Source organism: Nipponia nippon, unplaced genomic scaffold, assembly GCF_047370975.1.
Source record: "Nipponia nippon isolate SJK-2023a ecotype South Korea unplaced genomic scaffold, ASM4737097v1 scaffold_5, whole genome shotgun sequence".
Lineage (NCBI taxonomy): Eukaryota > Metazoa > Chordata > Aves > Pelecaniformes > Threskiornithidae > Nipponia > Nipponia nippon.
Window position 1 is genome coordinate 45,506,010 of NW_028262369.1, and position 22,514 is coordinate 45,528,523.

A 22,514-nucleotide genomic window follows, 5' to 3' on the forward strand; every position below is an offset into this window, starting at 1 on the left:
CTGCTGGTTTTAGTCAACATACTTTTATTGATTTCAGTGGAATTATGCCTATTTGTACAAACTGAGGATTTGGCAAGCCAACACACAAGAGAAATGTAAAAGAAGTATGGTCCCACACATCCTACACTAAATAAAAATGCAGTCAGAGGTAGATGTCACTCTTGGGGGAGCACAGAGATAGAAACAAAAAAACATGTACTTGAAAAACACATGTTCCCTCCTACGGAGGGAGCATTTCTGCCCACAGACAAACTGTGGGTGGCCCTGGACACACAGCGCTTGGACACCTAACTACTCCATTTGTGCAGATTACTGCTTTGCAGGTACAAAGAAGGAGCTTCGGAACACAACAGGCAGAAGAGTATTTTGGGGCAGAAACGTCACACCCACATTATGATAATCTGGCCTTTGCCACCACATGACAGTCTCCTTCGCTTCATGAAACTTGAGGTATGTGGGCGGGAAAGAGCTAGCAGCATATTTTTGTCTGACGATGGCTCACACAGCACAAGTGTGCATACTTGAAGCAATAGCAGCTTGTTTCCTCTCTCCCTTCACATTGTGCACTTTACATTATTTCCCATTATTTTGACACAGAGCTAGTAAAACTAAGCCATTCATTGGTTGCATTTGAGAAAAAAAAATAAGGCAAACATCATCACATCATTTAAAATACCTTCTGTCACAATATCCAGGAGCTTCTTCATTTAGCCTAGAACTTCTGGCCTAGAACCATGGACTGAGTTCAGATTGGTATCACCCTTTACAAGAGATCATTTTTGTTCTGCAAAATTTTAGACACTGCAGGTACATGCTTGTAACTGCTCACTGGAAGTGCCTCCTGGAACGAGATGACATGCATCAAGAGTAAGATAACTAAACCACAGGTCTGTTCAAAGTGAATACCACAAACTGACTGTTAAGAGGAGAGAGAGAGAGAGAGAGAGAAGGTGCTGAAAATACTTCCTCTTCTTCCCCTCTCTCCATTGCTACACCACCTACCACATCAATGTCTTTAGGGATGCACAGACACCTAAGCCACTTCATACTTAAAGTGGAGGGGGGGGGGGGGGAAGGAAAAACATTAGGTTTTCTTCCTCCTTATAGAGACTGTTACTTGTGTGGGAATATGACTTCTGCTTTAAACCTTGTACTGAGATTTTGAGGGCACTACGGTATCTATTGCTAATTAGTCAGAAGCATTACTCGGGAGTAACCCAAGTCCGAGACATGCATATCTGCTCAGGTACTTTTTTGCTAGAACTTAGGTGCATGCCTTTCCAGCTGTTTTTGACCAGTCATAATGTGTAGCATTAGTGGTTCCTCTCCACTTAAATGACGTACCTGAGCTATATTTTCCTGAAAGAGAAGTCTTCCTGCCTTGTTCATTTTCTATGAGGACACTATCAGATTAGCTCAAGATACCCATGATAAAATTGTTTGCCAGGAGGATATACTAGCCTTTGCTGAACTGAAATTGAAAGCTAATTCAATAAAGTGCCTAAAATAATAGACCATGTTTTAAGGACTGTTTGTAGTCATTAAAACAAAAGAGTCTATTCTTTTGCCATCTTCCTACCACAAATGAACTGGAATAGGTCACATCTACAAAGAAATTCGGACTTGGATGCTCAAATCAATAAGATTATATCAGCAGCTTGCTGTGCTTGAGCTCACAGGGTGCTGGTGCCACTATCCTCCTCAAAACAGGAAAAGCCACAGTTTTAACAGGCCCTCCTAACTTGTTGAGCAATAAAGTTGGTATCTCTGCATTGCCCATAGATGAGACTGGTAGGTTCCTGAGCTGACTGCTGTTGATATACCTTTATTATCATTAGAAACTGTAACAGTCAGTGTTAAAGTGAACACAGAGCCTGCATACTTACAAGCACAGAATACTGCAATATGTGCTTAGACTCTATGTTCACTTTAAGACTGTTGGCTGCTACATTTTATCAGCTCTTTTTAAAATAAGGTTGCTCACTAGCTGCTTTCCAAGCTTTCCCATATGTATCATTTCCATCAGCTACAAGTGTAAATTTGCAAGCAATGGGAGCACACACACACACGCAGTCTGATGGAATCTGTATAGAAGGTAAAGCTGTCACCAGATGGCATTTTTCAGTTTTGTGTGTCCAGATATTCAGAAGCAGCATCTGAATTTTGGATGCTTCACTTTTTTTTTTTTTTTATATTCCCAAAACACAGCATTTGCTCCTAGAAATAACTCTTGTGATATTTTGTGGATAAACCTCTAACAGCTCATTTTGCATAGACTGCATACCTAGACTATAAGAGCCCTAAATTAGTACTTGGGTAGAGACCGCTCAAAAATTCAGTCCATAATGTCAGTAAATAAACTTTTTATGAATATAATTTTGAGTCAGCCCTAACAGTAGCAAAAATAAGTAGGTTGCATGTTCCTTTCCTACAGGGAAATGTTGCCAAAAATATATAACTGTCACTTTTCATCTTCAAATAATGTTAGCTACTGAAAAAAAGATTCACAATGAGCAATTATGTCTTCAGCTTTCATGTCATTTTACATCATTCCACTCTCAGCCATGCTCAAAAGCTTAGAGGCAACATTCTAGGTCAGTGACTTTTGCAGACAGTGTGTTTGCTGTTTGGTAATTAAATTAGATACACTTTAAATAACCAGATTCTGAAACAGCCAGCCACTTACAAACACATGACCAAATGTATCACTGGCACTGTTGACACTGGATAAGGAAAATTATACATGTTAGCAATCATTAACTATCACTGAGGATTATAAATTTAAGGATTATGATATTAAGAATAAGTGGATCAGCAAATCACTGCAGAGAAAAATCTTTAAGATGTAGCAAAAAGCCAGACTGAAGGACTGACCTACTTTTCATCACCAAGTTTTATTTATACCTGTATAGAATTTTCTTATGATTATCAAAATAACTTCTCCTACCAAGAAAGCTCTCAATTATTAATAAAACTAAATAGAGAATGAAATACTGCAATGGGTGCTCAGCTTTTACTTTTAATAAGGTTTTAGCCTGCATCTCATACAAATAGCCACTAGTGATGTTTCAGATGAAACTTTAAAGAGCAAAATAGACACATTAATTTTCACTTCATATAGAAATTTTTGTGGATAAATTAAGTAAGATATTAACTCTTAAGATACGACTTAAAATTGGAATTTAAAAAAACTATTTCATATCAGACATGGCTCAGAGACATTTACTCTGTAAAAAGTATAGTGGTTTGCTATTTTTTCAAGCTTTGCATTTGGAAATGAACATTAACAAAGTCAGAAAAAGATCTGATGGGTGCTATAAGATATGGTCTTTGTAAGAGCAGTTCTCATAACTCTTCAAGGGACAGATAGACTTTTTTTAAAAAAAAAAAAAGCAAACTAAGCAATTTAGAGAGGTATTGTAAAAAAAAAAAAAAGAAAAATCATTTGGCCTTCATTTTGTGTGTGTTTAAGGTGTGATGTTAATGGGTCAAGGCATGCAAATGATAACAGTGCACAGAAAGAACACAACTTCAAGCTGGAGTCTGGCAAGTCATGCAAGTGGTTCCATAGCAGAGTCTATTGGGGTTCCACTGTTTTGGGCATACTTTCCTCAGCCTACCCACAAGGTTCAGCTCAGAGTTTTTGTTAGCTTAATTCCCCTACCACCTTGCCCACAATCAACATTCAAGTGGAAGTCCTCAATTTTTGACAACCACGCAAAAAGGTCCAATTTTAAAATCCCATTTTGTCTTTTCTTCTGGAGCCTGACAACTTGGCCTTTTATTTCAAGACAAATACAATCTACAAGGCACAACCAACAGTCACAGATTATTAAAATATCCTGTCTTCCTGACTGCACCTGCAGACCACTGTAAGGACGCTGAAGCCAGCCCCACAAGCTAAAGGTGACACAATATGATTGTAGCATTGCCATAGTTACTTCTAAAGTACTGAGCTGGAAAATTAGTCCTAATGTTTGCAGGTATTGCTTTGGCTGAAACACGTGGAAAAACTGGCTTCAAGAATGAGGAAAATGCAACCCACCACGTGTATTTCTGACTATTATAAAACATGAGACTGAACAAGGGGTTTTCTGTGTCCCTTCCTGTGCCGTGGGTAGAGGTTTGCAGTGGTGTCACACGCAGCTGCCAGCAGGTGTTGCAATGGGCGGCCGTGTAAAGCGTCTATTCACTGAACTCTGCCACTCCAGTTATGTGCTCTTTATGGCAAGGAAAACAGAGAAAACAAAGAGGCTGTTATGCTTTAACTTCAAAGCCTTCACATCTTCTAGCTTCAGCTCTGTACCTCAGGCAGTGCAGCACAGAAGAGAGGCAGCATAGTCTCAGGTAAAGATATTTTTCTGCTCCAATAACCTAGTGTCTGTAGTCCTTACGAAAGAGGTTAATTTTTTTTTTTTTTTTTTAAATCTTGATATACGCACAGTGATAGCAGAAGGTCATCTGACATTTGTCATTTGACTGACAAGTAAGTTTTATTCTTAAGCTTTCCAGGTTCACAGGAAGGTTTTTTCTGAAAGGTCATAGAGGGATCGTAAGTTTATCCATAAGTGCTGCAAGAATCAATGCACAAGAAATTAGGAGATATTGATCTTCCCAGTTTACCGTTTCTGTTGAAGTTATCATTCTCCAGTTGCACCAATTTCCTCTTCATCAGGGGTAAGGCTTTTATGAGATCCCTAAAGCCTGTGTGCAATATTTATTCTGTTAGTCTAATTAAAGGTGCAACTATGTACATAGTTACTGGATCTGTCCCCAATGGCACTTCACATCATAAATAACATATGTGAAATGTACTCCTATTGGGACAAGCCTTAGTATCAATTCTTCTTATGCTACCTCTTTAACTATTACATCACCTCACCATACTTTAGGATTTTTCTTTGGAGGAAAAAAATACCATTAAGATAATATTAGTTTGGGATAATTAAATTTACTAAATCTTCATGGGCCCATATGAAGAAATAATCATTTTGAGATGTATTCACTTTACCGTGGCGTAAAATGAAATAGTTAGTTATACAATGCATAAATCAGCAGTAATAAATTTCTGATGTTTAATTGCATGGAACTGGCCCAAGATAAAATTATAACTTTAAACATGCATTCAAAAGTTCAAAAGGCTTTAATGATGTTAGTCCATGAAAGTTTTTGGGAAAAAACATAACACTTTGGTCTTCCACTCCAAACTTTAGAGGTATTCAGACTACAGATTTAGATTAATCCACCTACGTTAGAATATGTAAGCATATATTCTTTCAGTGGGAAGGAGAAAGGTTGTGACTATACAGTTGAATTCTCTTTTCAGATCCGTACAAATGCCACATTAGAAGATCAAAGTATGTGTGTGCTTAAAACATTAATTCAGCTGCCTAAGGTAAGGCAATTGCATAATATCTCTAAGCTGCAGATCATTAACTGCAACATGTATGTCTGGCTATACTCCTCACTCACAAGGGTTCAACAGTGTTAATGAGGTATGGTCCAATATAAGAATTATATCAGCAACAACAACAAAAAAAACTTTCCCCTTTATTCTGTACACATATAATGTATATAGTTGTGTTTTCATCTGAAACAATTCTACTTTACCCTACATTTTTAACAGCATATGGCATTTTGAAACCTTAAGGGAATTTGAGAAGTCACATCAAGTGCAACCCATTTCTTGTGCTATGATTAAGCTTGTAATATCTTTGAGAACAAGTTTTTCCTCTTCCTATATGGAGGGAGTTTTTATGTCTTAAGACATTCCCCTCAGTTTTCTTGTCTTAGGCCAAAGCACTCATTCTTCTAGTGTAGATTTCTGATAATTTTCAATGATCTTTTTAGAATCTAAACATTTCTAGAAACGGCACGTCCAAGATTTTATGAAGTAATTTGGATGATGCTTTACTACTGCTGACTACAGTAGATACACTTTCTGACCATTTCCTCAATTTCCCCAACATACTTGCAACCCCCCATTTCCCAATTTAATTCTTATTTGTAAAGCTAGTGAAGATGCTCAAGTTCAACACCAGATTCTTAGTGAAGCTGTTGAATAGTCCTGGAGTTGGGACAGAATCTTGCATACCACCATTCAATAGCTTTTCATTTTGAGAGCAAATAACGGACAACTACCTTGAACCTTACTAATACAAGGATAGCAGTTCTGCTTCTCTGTTTTCCACAAGTCCTATTATCCCATTGTAATGGAAATTTATTTGACAGTTTGCTCCTTGCAAATCCATGGTGACTCTCATTCTCCTCACATTTCAAGAGTTTTTAAAAAGCTGTACCATTTATTCCAATATTAATTCAAGGAATTTAACTTTAACCAGCAGACCAACAATTCTGTGACTCCACTTACCCTGTTCCCAATTCTTAAAAATGGGAAAGATTATTTCTCTTTCTAGTCATCATCTGTCCTCCACAAAGCTTTTAGATCTTTCCTTGGAAGCACATCTTTCAGGCATTGTTTTAGGAAAAAAATTGGGAGAGAAACTAGAGAGTTTTACAGATGATTGACACTGTAAGCACAGGACACTTGGCAGTAAAAGAAAAATTACTTGAGCAGAAGTATACCAGAACTGAAGAAAAACTTGTAGACAAAAATACATGACCCAGTTTCTCACTACAGACCAATAGCAAAGTGGAACAAGTGACATTTAGTATGGTGCAAGCCTAAAGGAAGGCATCATTGCTGGTCTTAAGTAGCCTTGCTTCGGGACAGCGCGGATGTGATTGAGTGACTTGGTCACTGTGGACACCAATGGCACAGTTGGATGACAGTGGGGATTAGATCAGGTAGGAACAGCAGAAGGGGGAGGCATGGTCAGGATGAAGGAAGTGTGGTACTGACAGATAAGAAAAGAGCACTTCATAGACAGATTCCAACAAGAAAAAGTTTGGAAAGGTTGTGTGAAATGAAATCTTAAAAAAAAAAAAAGAGAGAGAGAGAATACAGAAGTGTCAGATGGTGTCTCAATATAGATCAAAATATAATTCAGCAAGAGGAGGTGAGACATTTTGCAGGAATGAGGAAAACAAGTCAATAAATGTATCAGAAAAAGGAGCATGGAGGGACATGCAACAAATGGCATGCAGCTGTTGTACCCCTCTTCTTGCTCACTTCCATATTTGACAAGAGCCCTTTGCAATCATTAATCTCTTTGATAGTTTAAAAAAGTTGACATACTGACATCCAGCTGGGCTTGCCTCTGCATAGGTAGTTCTACAAAGCCAGACATCCACCTTTTCTAGACCACCTCATTTTCTAAGTTAGCAATCTGGCTGAGCTGTCTTGCTGTGACGCTACAAGTCAGATGCTGGAATGGAGTCCACTGTGAAGGTAGGTTTATACTGGATCACAGACTGGCAATACCTAGCATGTCATTGGCTTTATTCCCTTACTCACAGCTAAAGAGGTCTGTCATACTCCCCTGCTCCCTGAATAAGATGTTATTTGGTAATGTGGCATATTGAAGAATGTTTGCTTGCTCACTTTCAAAATAAACTTTCTTATTTCTAGTATTGCAATAGGAACTGAGAGTTAGAAGGATCAAAAATATAATTAAAGTTCGCTTGTATAACTACTGTTTTTTTTCCCCCTCTTTGTGAGTTTTTTTTCAAATTGAGGGGTTTAGTTGTTTTGAAGGAAACCAGTGTCTCAGAAACGCATTGTGAATTCTGGCAAATAAGTATTAGTCCTTTTGTAGCCAGACCCTGGATAAAATCTGTAAACATTTCATTGCTCTTTTTATTTATTGAAATGTTTTGTTTCTGGGTGGATTTTTTGAAGATTAACATCCAATTCCTGCCAGCATGCTCGGACAGCTATGCCCATGCACAGCTGCTGATTCAACGTCTCACAGTGCAGTTGTCCGCACTGCCACATCAAAACAAATAATCCAAATTTTTGTTCCCTAATTTCGATAATCAATATTTCCTCGTTTCTTTTGTTTTAAGAAATAAGTGTCTTTTTGGACTGTGACTGTAGTAATTATTGATGTTCACAAGTTAGACTTCTCTTGTAGCAGCTCTTTACTTTGTGCTGTTTTGATATGCACAAGAGGATTGACCTCGTCCAGAACACATACCCTGTGAAACCCCATTGACTTTAGACAACAAGTTGCAGCAGTACCTGGCTAAATTCTTTCATCCTCTTGAAATACTATTTCAAAGTTGCTCTGTCCTATCACATTAGAATTCAGACTGCTGTTGCTTTCTGCTTCAAAACTTAGCTCGAACATAAGAACACATGAACAATGAAGGCATTTGTGATATTCTCGCAAGTGGCAAAAACTGTTTTCCAGGAGTTAATTTTTTTCATCTCATTTTTCTTTTCTTTGAGCCAACTTTTTTCTTTTTCCAGACTGTTAGAGTTCATAAAAAAATCTTCTGGCTTCCAGCAAACTTATGTTCTACTTTCATCTAGAAAGGCATAAATGTGTTGAGCCAAAACCACAGTATTCACCGCTATTTGAAACAATCTGTGTAGCTCTTCTACATCCTTATTTGCAGAGTCCCCTACAAAATTCAGTACAGTAACCACAGCACTAACCTTTTCAACTGTCCACACACATCATCCTCTAGGTAAACAGAGTAATATATAGCATCAGTCTTTTATGACTGGGATCAAAATAGCTCCATCAACTAGCATGTGCGAATATTGCCTTTATCATCTAACCAAGTGAGATTCCAAAATTAGAATTACAGTGGGTATTTCTGCTGATCTAAAAGATTTAACATCTCTTTTCTCATCAAAAATTCTATTTGAAATAAAAAATGAATGCTTCCAAATCTAGTATTACTGTACACAATGTAGGGAAGAGACAGTAATTTGGTATCTCAATAAATTTTTAAAAAGAATATTGAGCCAAAAAACTCAATCCCACCAATGAGACATTGGGGAAAAGTAAAATAAGGTTGTATGACATGTTCATTTTTTGTATCATTTGATATGGACAGACCTGACATTCAGTGCAACTCAAGCTTAGAAGTCATTCCTCTCTCAGATCACAGTCTTGAGCAACATATAACAGCAGTTATATGCAATAAACAAGCCAAAGCATTTAGTATAACAACTGGACTTCCCTGCCCCCCTCCAACAAAATAATGAATTAACCATAAAATACATTTGCTCAGAACAAAGCCTTTTGTCATTTCCAGTCAAATTGCATGATCAATGTGAATCAAAACAGGGGAAAAATCGGGAGCTCAGAATAATTTGTTTCAGTATTTTCAAGCAAAAACATTGAACATTTTTCATCTAAAGAAAAAACATCTTTTTTGATATAGATTAGACAAATATAAAATAATTCCTAAGTTCAAACATTAATTTCAGACCATATATTTGGGTTCACCCAAAAGAAATTGATGGGAAAGCTAACTCCCACCTTCTCCCATCTGGTTTGGTTTGTCCTGAAACCATTTCCCCTCTCTTCCTTTCAAATGCATTAATTCAATCACTGAACTGAAAAAGTCCAGCTTTATTCAACATCTGTGCTTTGATGCACATATATAACTGGAAGACTGCAAAGCCTTTTGCTAAGCAGTATTTAATAATATTGCAAAGAACATGTTTAAATTTGTTTACGATTTTATTAGATATTGCCAGGGGTCATACACCAAACTGGTAGGCTGGGGACGGAGTCCATACTAATTTTCTCTGGACACCACTAAAGATAAAATTTGGCAGTGGACAAGCCATCACTTCAGGGAACATGCTGCACAGTAAATTCAGACAAAACTGAGTCACTTTCTTGCTCCCTTTACACTCCTTCCACTCCAGTAGGCTTTACTGCTGTTGTCAGGAAGGGGCCCTTGCTGCCACCATGACAGTCCTAAGCCCCAAATTGTCTCTTTCACCCAAAGAGACATGCAGTACCTCCAAAAGCACAAGAACCAACATCCACATTAAAAGGCAGAACTATTATCACTTAGACAAATTAAATATCGTATGGAAAGCTGTTTCATTGGATCCAAAGGCTACAATTGAGGAAAGGGAAGCAGATGTCTGTTTGCTTTATAAACATTATATACAAGCTCAGAAACATGAGCAAAAAGAGATGGTGTCAGTGCAGAAAGAATTTCCTGCAATGTTTCACCTTTCCCTCGTACCAAGGCATTACCAGAATCTCTTTTTGGTGTACACACAAAATAGTATTTACTCATAATGGAGTCCAAGAAAAATGTGCAGGAAAGGCAATGACAACCAAACCGTGAAGATACAATGATAAATTATGACACTCAATGACCCCATTACCTCTTTCTCTTTCCCTTTCCCTTCCAAAAATTTCCAGGCATATCAAGAAGCAAGTCTGTCCTTCCTGTATGAATTTTTATTCAAAATCTGAGGGCCCTGTTCAAACGACATAACATCTGTTAATTGTGCTATGGATCTGCAAAGTTGAGGGGAGGTTGCACAGCACAAGGTGATACCCAACAGCATTTTTATTCACTTACAGGTTGTCCAAAATTAATTTTGTTTCTGTATTTGCTAGTTTTAAGAAGTTATAAGTTACTCCTTATAAGGAGTGAGCTAAGCTTTTACTGTTCACAAGAAGCAGCATAGAAACATGCCTCACAAAGCTATCTGCAGGCAACCAGGGTTCTGCTGTGTTAGATAAAGAATGAAATCAAATGGTGTGATAATGAAAGGTGGCAAATTAAGAAATATTTTGCAGGGTAACTGCAACTACCATGGTGGTCTGTGTGAGACACAGAAAACTTTCTGTTAGTTTGTTCCGTTATTTTCTGGGCTAGGATTTTCAATGTTTTAGGAGTGAAAACTGAATACATGACTATCTTAGTCACCTTTGAAAAATCCAAGTAATAATAAAGCAAACAAGCAAAATCTAGATAAACGCAATCCATTATTTTAGCTCTGAGGATCCAGTATTTGCTATTTTCCACCCAGGTAATTGCTTAGGTACTGGAAACCTAGCAAGATGACCTGCTTGCTTTCCATTATAAAGGCAAAAATACCCTACTCAGTCTCATTCCAGAGCTGTTACCCTTACTCTAAAAATGGAAACTGAAATGAGATCAGTATTACTTCTTTCATCACTGCTTCTGGAAAATGTTTTTTCCTGATGTGTGATACCCTATTCAATATTCCATCTGAATACTTTTGATATAAAAATGCCAAAATGATAGCACATTGAGCATAGTACAGCTAAATCTGCACAGCAGAAGACAGAAGAGAGCACGAACTGGCATCAGAAACCTGGACTGGAATTTACATCTTGGTTAATGTAACTTGCAGTTTGCTGGGTTTTTTTGTTTGTTTGTTTTGGTGTTGGGTTTTTTTGGGTTTGTTTGGTTGGTTGGTTTGTTTGGGGGGGGGGGGGGTAAGATTAAAGAGTCAACGAACATGGGATTCTAGGTACAGCTTCTTTGGCAAATCAAAACACACAATGCTTCAAAAGAAAATAAACCAAAAGTAGTCTTAATTCCTTAACACGTCCTGAAAATAAGATGTGCAAAGATTGAAAGAAGTCAGACATTAGAAAATTTTCCAGAACCTGGGTTGCAATGCAGAATTTATCATGCATACTTGTTGCATATTATCTCATTACAGTAGCTGTAAAGTTCTCCAAACTTACAGACTAAGATTTTTAATCTTAGAACACTGTTTTTATTCATTGCTGAGACTTAAGAGTGGCCCCAGGTGTAAGTAAGCATGCCTGTACTGGTTTCAGCAGAGCTAACTACATTATCTGAGAATTTGCCCTTAGTGACTGAGCAAGCCAGAACCCAAACACTCTGGACATTCAGGGAAGTTAAGGACATAATTTTGCAGTTTAGGCCACCTTCTTTAACTTGCAAGGAAAAAAAAAAAATCATCACTAAGGAACCACAGCAAGCGGTGACCTTATGAAAGTGGAGACTGAAAGAACCTGATACAGGATGTTGCTAACCAGCGTCCTTTTGCTAGATCTGTTGCAGCCCCTACACAAAACAGGAAAGGGTTGTGCAGACCCATTGCTGGAAGATCTCTATTTCAGTTCATCGGTAATACCACTAGCACTTCAACACATTTGGGTTTGCTAGCCTTCCAGTCAGCTTACAAACTGCAAGAGGTGATAAAGCTGGCAGCTTGCATTGTAGGAAGAATCTCAAAGCTTTTTAATGAGAAGCCACACAACCTTATAACATAGATGATATTGTCATGAACTTCAAACATGTAACAGACTTATTGAAAAAAGAGCAAGTATCAAATTCAGAATGTTAATTTTGGAAACAGAGTAATTGTGCCATATACTATTCTTAAGCCTATATTTTAACATGTCGCTGGAGGAGAAATATATTCCTGAATAGTCTTTCCCTACAGAAGTGGCTGAAAAATGTACATGATAAGCAAAGTTGAAAAGAGAAAATACAGGAAAGTTTTTTTAAGTGTCAGCTGCAGCAATTTTAACGCTCTGCAAGATTCAGAAAAAAAGTGCAATTTTTAAATTGAATTAATCATGTTAGGTTCAATAGAATATAGAAATTAAAGTCTGAAGTCTCAAAATCATACTTAATGCTACGTAAGGCTTCCTTTTAAAAAGTAAATTACTACTCTTTGATAAGTTTGAGAACTTCCCGAGCACAGGAAATGACGCTGTTAAAACAAATATAACACTGATCACCCAGTTTTCAAGTATTATCTAAATACATGGTGCATTGAACTGGTTGAGTGGGAAGCCAGCTCTTTACTGAATTTCCCACCAGGCTTCAAATGGGCATTATTTAAAGTAAATCAAAGAATAAATTAGGTTAAGTCAAAGTACTGCTGATTATTATCAACCCTAGATATTAGATTATGCAACATTCCAATAAACCTTTATTCAAGAGCTCACAAGTTCCTCATTGCTCATCAGGCATGCAGAGTTAGATGCTAATTAAGAAAGTCCTCACTCAGACAACAAGAGCTGTTACAACTTCAAAAAAAAGGTCTTTATAAAGAAAGAATTCTCACTTGGTATCTTTAAGCAGCTGTTAAAGACAGGGTCCCATTTCTAAATCTGTATTCTCAACAGCTCTCAGAAACAGCGACTGGTACTTCATATCATATACTAGAAAACTTCACCCCTTAAAGCAATCTTTCACACATTGCTTCTATGCTTATCTATAAATATAATGAGCAATCAGCTCCCACAGTGGTGCCTTGTTGTCTGTCTAGAACTACTCTTCTATTGTAAACTTTTCAGACAGTGTTTTTGCCCATTAATAAACAAAGCAGTCGAGCTTTCCACTTTTCACTAGTTTAATCTCAGAATATCTAAGCTGCACACAAACCCATATATCTTTATGAGCAAATATTTGGCTCACAAACAAACTTTATTAAATATCTGAATTTCAAGCTACAAATCAGAAATGGACTTTTTGATGGCCTTTCTTTATATACATAGTACAAGGTACACCATTAATAAACAAACATATGCCCTAAATTCCCAGAGTCAGCTTTATAGCAAAGCTGTCTTTATGAACATAAAGTCAGATCTCCCTCAAAAACCACATTTGCTTAATAAAGAAAGCTGTGTGGCAGCCTACATTTGCATCCATATTACCAGAATGCACATATATAAATTAGAGACTAATGTAAATGCGTATTCACGAGGACACCTTGTGATACAATGCTTAATTTCATATCATTTTAGCCATCTCCCCTATGGGGATATAGCTGCAGAGCTCTTATTTCTCTTGAGCTTGTCCAACCTCGTTCTAAATCCAGTATCTGCTTTAAATTGCTTTGAATCTAATCCACTAGGGATTAGGAAAGCTCTTGGGAAGAGGCCTTTCAAGTTTTAACCATTGGAGCTCTTACCATGACACCAGGAACATGGGTGGCATATTAAATAGTTACAACACCAGATATGGACACAATCCCATTTGAGTCAGAAGCTGGGACCAGCTACAGGAAAATGCTAATGGGCAGGCGAAGACAAAGTCTCTGGATTCAAGCAGGGGAGACATTCAATGCAGCTTTCCACTTCTTGCAGATGCGTTTAGGAGAGGCACCACCTGTTTCCCCAGATGTTTACATGCTCCTTTAGAAGATAACTAATCAACCAGCTAATCAACCCTGATTGTGTTATGAGAATTTTACAATTAATGGATACTCCACATGGAAAACAACCGCCAAACTTATTACTGCATTTCATCTATCCACAGTAGTCCCATGAATTTGTAAAAATTACAATTGCATCCATACTTAAAAGAAATTATCCTGATGAAACATGGAAGAAGCCAAACTGAAGTAAAGCTGTTGAAACTTTTTCAGGGGACCTATGCTTTATGTAAGTTATTATACAGTTTGGCCTTCTTTTTTCACAGGCATTTCTCAACACCAAGAAAGGCAGTGCTCTCTTGGCTTTACAGGGACTACAGTTACATATTATACACTATCCTAGTCATAATTCAGTGACATCATTCAGGTTAGATAGCTGCCCATTTTCTTTGTTCCTGTTACTAAAGGCAAACTAAGCGTGCGATATAATGAAATGAAAACTGTGGCACATTACTAATGTGAGCAGAAATATCTACAGAAAATATAAAAAAAGGAAAATCAGCTAAACAAATCTTGGATGCATATGATTAAGTTTAGCACAAGTACTTTCATTAAAGCATCACTTAGACCCAAGTCTGAGAATATTTTGCAGCTTAGGAATCTATAGAAGTATTTCCGACCTCCATAATGAAGTAAGCAACTTAAAAAACAGATAGATCAAAAGCCAGTTGATATATGGGTACTTGTGGTTCATACACATTTGCTAGCTTGTATTTGAGATCATCTGAACTGATCTAAATCTATTGCTTTCCTTTGTAGCAAAAAATAATATGAAATATTTAACTGGTATTTCGTTTAGGATATTTTTGTATGTGTTGATACATTGGTTCAACTTCCTGGCTAAGTTTTTATTTTACCATCCTTCACTGTAAGGGGCTGGAACACTGAGACAAACTGAATGCATACAATTTTATATACACAGATTTTTGTATGTTTGTGTTTATAACCAGTTTTTATTTGAAGGGAAACTGACAATAGTTATGGAAGAAACATAGTCCTTTCTGTCCCAAAAGCATGCTTTCACAAATATAAGAATATTCAAGTTACATATTTGATTTTTTTTAACCCTGTCCCCTGTTTTTTCAGAACCCTTTTCTGCCCCTCTTCAGGTGCTGAATCCTGTTCTTTTCCTTTAATTTCTCCTAAGTAGAAAATAAATTTATTTGGTTTTGCATTTGAGTCAGACTTTTAAGGCCATCACTGCCAAACTGGGCTAATCATCAAATACAAGAATTAGATTCCCATGAACAGAAATTTTCTTCAAGCTCTATCTTAAAAAGCCACAGATTTAACACACACAGGGTATTTGTCTTGCACATTACATGGAATAAGGCTTTTTTCTAATGTCCATGTCATATACTGTTTATTATTTGTTCCCATAACATAAACACAATGTTTGATGGCTGAGAGTATAAATTATTGCAGTATCTCAGAGTCAAAGTTCATTGCCTATCTCTGTTAACCAGTATGTTGCTCTTGCCTCTCTAATTTATATAACAATCATTTTGTGACTGAATTCTTCTATCAATAAGAAGTGATCTTCCTGGAAAAATAAATAAGCTGGTGTTTATCCACTCCTTGTTAAGTTTTTGATTATTTGCAAGACTACGTTCTGAAACTTCACTTTATGTTGACCTCAGTCTTTGTGTATAAAAATACCAGAGATAGAATTTAATTCCACAAAACAGAATAAACTTGCTTCCCCCTCCCTCCCCGCCCTTAATCCAAGCAACTGCCAATAACCAATTTAAGGTCTAGCTCTGATAAAATGTGAATGCAAGCTATGCATTTACTTTACATTTCTTTGTCCACGCTGCAGAGGTAAACGATAAAAATTTTGGAATCCACGTAGAACTTCTGGTCCTACTGGTAAGGAAAGAAAAAGAAAGGAAAATTTTCCTAGTACCAAGAAAGACAAATTGTATATACAACTGGACTGTCAACATTACACATCTTCCAGATGGAAAGCCACGCCACTAAAGATTTCTCCTCCTTAAAAAGCATTAAACACCTTCAGCTACCTTTCAGGGGCCAGGTTGGTATAGGAGGAATATTTGACCTAAGCTCATGATCTGTGACAATACCAGAAAAACAAATCCTTGTGGGACAACCAGTGATACCAAGAGCACGTACATATGATAAGGACACCATTCAAACTTCCCTCATGAATATTTGTTAGGAATCACACCACCCTGCAATTAGAGCACAACTTCATCAAAACCTTTCCCTAGTTTCCCTATACATACCATTTAAGGGCCCAAGCCTCCTCTCTACATCACGGCACGCGTGCATAGCCACAGAGTCCTCAAACTACAAGGGCAGCTGAGTGAAACAAAGAGCCTGGGAACAATAGAGCCTGCATTTACACAGGGAAGTAAGCACAAGCATACCCAACTGCAGCAAGAGCAACCTTACCTTAGATGTGAAGCAAGAGCCTGTAAGACCTCAGACCCCAAGTCACCTCCAGACAAGAAGGAAAACTTCCCTTCCCCTTGCTCCCACCACAGCTACTTCACCAGTGGGTCAGGACTGTAAGGGATGTTAAGAGAAACAACCCACCTCAGTGCATCAGCTCTTTCCTGAGGTGCTGCCTGAGCACCTTCCGCTGGAGACTGGCCCTATACAGCTTCTGCTGAGGGGAAGGTGCTGGGCCTGGGCTGGGCCCAGGAGCAGCCCCTCAGCCCAAGCCCAGGTGCTGTGCATCAGCCTGGGCAGGGCGTGTCTGCAGAGCCGCTGTGCCCTCAGGGCTGGGCCATGTTGCAAACCTTTGCTCAAGCTACTTCTCCAGCTTCCTCACTTGGGGAATAAGGGCTGGAAGGAGTTACTCTGTGCCCTGTGAGTAACAGCACAGGGTGACAAAGCTGTAACCAGCACCAGGCAGGTGTGCTCAGCGGGTACTGTGAGGGCTCTCTGAGGTGTCGCGCTGTGCTGCAAAGGAGTGCCTCAGCGCTGGGCTCATGGTACGGACCTGGGTGAGGACGGGTGCTCTGAAATGCCTCCCCAGCCCTGAGCGATCAGGGCAGCCTGCAGTTAGGATATGCTTTGCCTCAGGGCAGCCCGCAGTTAGGGTATGCTGTGCGACGCCTTCCCTCCCCACAGCAGCCGCAGGGAGACGGTTCCTGTCAGCGCCTGGCCAGAGGGCGGTTGAGAGGGGGAAATACAGAGCGGGATTAGGCCATGTGCCTGAAGTGCCCAACTGTGAACTGTCTGCAGGGACCAGCTGAGCCACCAGGCTTCTAAACATACAGCCAGCTGGGAGAGGAAAATGCCCAGAACAGGCCTCGGAAGAAGCTGCTTGCTCTGCCAGCCTTTGGAATGGATCCGTGCGCGTTACCTAACTGGGGAGATGTCACCAAAGGGGTGGGAGCAGGGCTCTGCCTCTGCAGGCTTTCTTACCCTTCAGAGACTGAATAAAACAGACATTGGGAATGTTTCTGCCCTTGATTGACTGCAACGGTTTTGATTTTTTTTAAAGGCAATTACAAAGCCTAATGCCTTCCATACGGCAAATTGTTTAAATGCCGTATCGCTACCTGTGCTTCTCCTGCAACTTCTGATGGTTTCACCACCCTTCAGCTAGCTGTTACGTAGTGGTCAGCTAATGCCAGCTAATGAGGATGCATTTTCACAAGAGGACTTCACTTCTGCTATTAAACAGCAAAAAAAATAAATTGCACAGTAGTCTATGGGTATAGTGAGTTGTTAAAAGATTTCAGAGCACATTTTGATTCATGCAGACAAAGAATTTCATCTCCTAAAGTCATGTCTATGGGGCTTATTTTGTGCAGCGTGATCAACCTTTTGAGTTGCACCAACTCTTAATTAAGTACGTAAAGAATCTGCTTTGCCTGGCAGCTCTGTCCTACTGTGACTTTAAAAAGTAGCACTTTGAAATTTTTTGAGCACTGCAAAGAGTTCAGAATGTTTCTGCTTCTAATATTCGGCATCTGTCTAGAAAACATATCAATCATATGATCACAAACAGCTGTTGCATTAGACTTTTAATCAGCCATGATTTTCAAGAGAGACAAAGAATGTTGGAAGGGATGATGGAAAGTTATTGCAGAAATGCCCTACTTGAGAACTCCAAAATCCAATTTTAGGGAGACAGAACTTTACTAACCACTGTTAAAACTCTTCATGTATAACATATTATATTACAGACAGTATAGCTATTTGATAGAAATAAAATACTCAGACACAGTGCACATACAAGCAAAAGTGTAAAAGGTGCTGCAGGCAGGTATTTTGTTATTAAATATGAAAGGCATGTATCATCACTAGCTTGCACAGATTGCAAAGAATAAAGTTGTTGCTCAGCAGTCCATTTTCTCTTCAAGTTCCATAAATCCCATTAATGAGGGGTTATGAAGCCTTATTGGAGATACAACATATTGCTTTGCTTAGAAAATGTTGATGTCCAAAAATGGCCAATTTCTCCTCAGTAATGTTCGTGTAAATCTGCATCAGCTCTATTGGATTCAGGAGATATTACAGGGTAGCTCCTGACTAACTTTTAATAGAGCATGCCAATTTGAAATAGTAATATGACTACTCCATGTTATCCATCTGCCATAAAAACATAAGATTGAAGAAAAGAAAGGCTACTTCTATAATTGCTTTGTTTTTAAAAAAATCCCAAACTCCCGACATGCAACTACTATAGCTTCATAAAGTACTAGAAGGGATATATCATACAATCCCTTTAAAATACTTTCGAGTCCAGAGCCTCAGGGCATCCTAAACACATCCACACTGGGAACCTCAGGCATAGTGTTTGCTCCACAGTCAGCCTGCATAAGCTTTTCTGGTCTTTGACTTGATCCTGGCTCATCTCCTGACCCCTGCCTGACTTAAATGTTGCCTGCTGACCCCTTTTTGCCCAGGAGCAGGGGCTGGGTGTCCTGTCAGCCCTCTGAAACTACTTGTGCCTGCAGCAGAGGTAAATGTTGCAAAGGCTGGTGCAGCTACTTGGGAGCTGTTGTCTCCGTGTGAGGGATAAATCCTGGAACTAAGGTCCTAGGGCAAACAGTCAACAGACATTAACACCGGTCAGCAAGTGATATAAACTTCCTGCCAATAGCCAAAAGCTTTTACTTTTGTCTAGGGCCAGGTACTTTTGCTTTCCTTACTCAGAGGCAGGTGAGGGCTCTCCTTCATTTTGGGCTGCCCCCCTGAGGCAGCTTGAGAGGGCCTGCTGCAGCCATTACTCTGCCTGCCTTTTGCCTCCTTTTCCAGCTGCTTATTCTTGCTGGGCCCAACAGCAGTTGAAACTCAAAACACCATGAATAGCAAAAGCATTTAGTTTGAAGAAAACTTCTGTGATATGGGGAGGGCAGACACAGCATGAAACTCTGTCCTAGGGCAGAAGATAAGGTTATTCTGTCACACCGTGATTTGTGCGTACATCTGAAAGAATAGTCATGGGATTGTGAGGTTCTGCGAGCCTAACACAGACACCAGAAACAGTCACTCCTGACAAATGTTATCTAGAAAGTATATTAGAGGAAAGATTAGGACCGAGAAGTCCTCTACTGTCTATTTAGCTGAGACAACATTAGCAAGTTCTTTTTATTTAAGTGGTCAGAGACACACAGTAGATTGTCATTTCATTTGCGATGGCATCTCTTCCCCAGAAAACAGCACAGATACAGATTCCAAGTATTGCTCAAATACCTGCTGAAACTTAATGCACATTGCAAGCCATCGTGTGAAAGACAGCTGGAAAATTCAGGGGAATGAATGTTCCCTTGTCCTTCAGAGGTTTTTCACACAGATCCTAAATAACATACATTTCCAAAGTGTTCCCAGACACAATTTTAATTAACACTATAAATCAGATTAATAAATCAATAAAAATTCTAAAATTACATAAGTGTGGAGTACAGAATGATTGTAAAAAAACAAACAAACAAACAAAAACCCACAAAAAACCCACCAGCATTCAAGCTTGATTAGCATGGAGCTACGTTACCTCATCTGCCTGGCTGGCCAGAGTTCTGGTACCAGCGCAGGTGAGGTATTGCGTGTTTTCTGGAAAAAACACTCCAGGTATTGCATTTTTTCTGGAAAAAATACTCCAGATATTGCAGATGTGATCTGGGGACCTTCCATTTTTGAGGTCTGAGTATCATCATTTTCACTGGCCTTGATGCCCTGCCCTGTGAATGGGTCAGCACTTTATAATTATCAGTGAAAATACTTCTTTAATGTACAAGAAAATGTTTTTCAAAAATCAGTAGCATGAATCTCATATCTTTACATGTCATAGATGCAGCTGGGAGTGGGGCTGCCTGTTCAAAAGAAAGTAGGCAAACTGAGGACCATTTTAACCTTTTCATAATAGACGTTGCCAATGATAAGTCAACAGGTAAAATATACGTCTTTGAAGCCTGTCTTAATGTTTGGTATCAAAAGTTCTACCTTTTCTCTTCAACACTTACTTAAAATTCAGAGAGAACTTCCAGGTGAATTAAATGAGAAGAAAAAAAGAATCAAACATGAAACAAACGAATGTTTTACTAGCAAGATACCTAAATCTATTAAAAATGCACAAAGATCTAGTTTCCTTTATGTCGTGTGCCTAAATGTTCTACCACTGCAGAGAACTGGCCACTAACTGAAAGGAGCAGAGTAGTAAAGTTGACAAAAATTCTTGAAAGTCATGCATTCTCTTGAAAAACAAAATTTTTGACCCAATCATCTCTTTGGTTCCATTACAGTAAAAAACTGATCCATAAATGAAAATCAATGTAGCACTCAGAAAAGAAAAATAATAGGAGAGTGTGTGTGCTTTTTCCCAGTGCAATTAACTTTATTCTAAAATATATCAAAAGAAAAGCAAATACAGGAAGGTAGGAATCGCCATAGCAAACCAGATCCAAGATTCACTGTCCAAGACAAAAAGCTTGACACGGAAAGCAAAAAATTTCTGCATGAGGAAAGTATGAGATGATCTTTCCACTTTCTCTATTCCTGATTCTTTTTCTTAAATCAAATTGCTTGATTTGAACCCCATCATGTCTGGAAGTCATTTAAGTTTTCCCTGCTAATGGGCATTACTTTGCACGTGTATCCCAACTGACCTTCACTTCTGCTTACAGTCCCCTGTTCCTCTTGACATTTAAGTCTCCATATTCAGCAAGAAATTAGAAATGCTTTTTTAGCTGTTAGTACTCACTAATAGTCATCTTGGAAATTTGTTACACCTGGGTTGCCAACACTATGAAACATATGTCTCTGACAGCCTCTTAATTTAGGTGTGTTCTCAAGAAAAGCATGTTCCAACAGCTCTTTCACTCTCCACAGTTCCTGCCTGCCCCCATTAATGATATGAATCAGCACTCCTGTTAACATGTCTCCCCATTAGTGTTGCTTCTCGTAAAAATGTTTAGGTTTTTCTTTTTTTTTTTTTTTTTTCCTTAAACAGAATGTGTACAGCACATTTTTGCAGAGAAAAATTATCTGCTACTTTCTGAGCTACCTAAATCTTACCTTGTATTTCTCCAGAGATTCCCAATTGAGATCTTCGGTCTTGGATTTTTATTCCATTAACTGAATTGAAACGGACATGTAAATTTAATGGATAGCTCTGAAAGTCCTAATTCCTATTCTGTACTCACTCTGCCAAACTACTGCAGCATCTAGCCCTGAGTATTTTATAATACAGCAGTAGCTGCATGGCATATATACCTATACAGAAATCTCACCTATGAAACACAGACTTTGTTGTAGGATCAAGATATAACTGTACAATGATGTAAAGGATATGGGCAGGGATTAGCCTGCCAGAGCAACTCCTCCTATACTGTCAGTTATAGGTATGTGTATACAAAACACTTTCTCTTACTCACATTTATGTCCTGCTTCCGCTTTGATTCCCATAAAAACAAGCCACATATAACAGTATTTTTTTTTTCTAAAATGCTTGTTTGCTCCCCATTACTGAAGATAACTCCACAGTCTTTCAATGCTTTTTTATCTCACAATAACACTATTTCAAAGTATTATATTCCTCACTTTCCAAATAGCCTTTATGTCTTATTTCCCAGAGTGACTTGCCCAGAGTCACACAGGAAGACTAGGGCAGAGGAAGGAGCTAAGCCTTCATCAGTGTCCCTGGCGGGTATACATCTCTCCAGGTTAGCCTTCTTTCCTTGAAGCTGGAGTTACAGTGCCTGGCAATAACGTCTCTGATCCAAGAGAACCCCATTAGATGAAAGGCTCACATTACCTGGAAAGGTCTTAACGTCAGATTAGGTTCCCAAATTCCTTTCTCCTGGAAGCTAATGCATGTGAGTTTATATGCTTAACTATTACTTAACTATTTAGATTTCAGAAATAAAATAGAGACATACTGTTTGACAAACATTCATTTAAAGGATTCTACTAAGGTAAAATCTAATTATTATAGATTAGTGAGTGTACGGATCAATCTTAGAGGATATCTCTGCTT

The 22,514-nt window shown here is 38.5% G+C and overlaps 1 long non-coding RNA gene across 1 annotated transcript in view; it reads right to left on the minus strand.

Annotated features, from left to right (window-relative positions):
- The window catches only part of LOC148052165 (uncharacterized), a 150,229-nt gene extending 133,576 nt beyond the window's left edge, over positions 1–16,653 (minus strand). The window contains exon 1 of the long non-coding RNA XR_015698926.1: positions 16,619–16,653. This is a non-coding gene — a long non-coding RNA (uncharacterized LOC148052165). The remainder of the gene's footprint in view (positions 1–16,618) is intronic.
- Between the last annotated feature and the right edge of the window lie 5,861 nt (positions 16,654–22,514).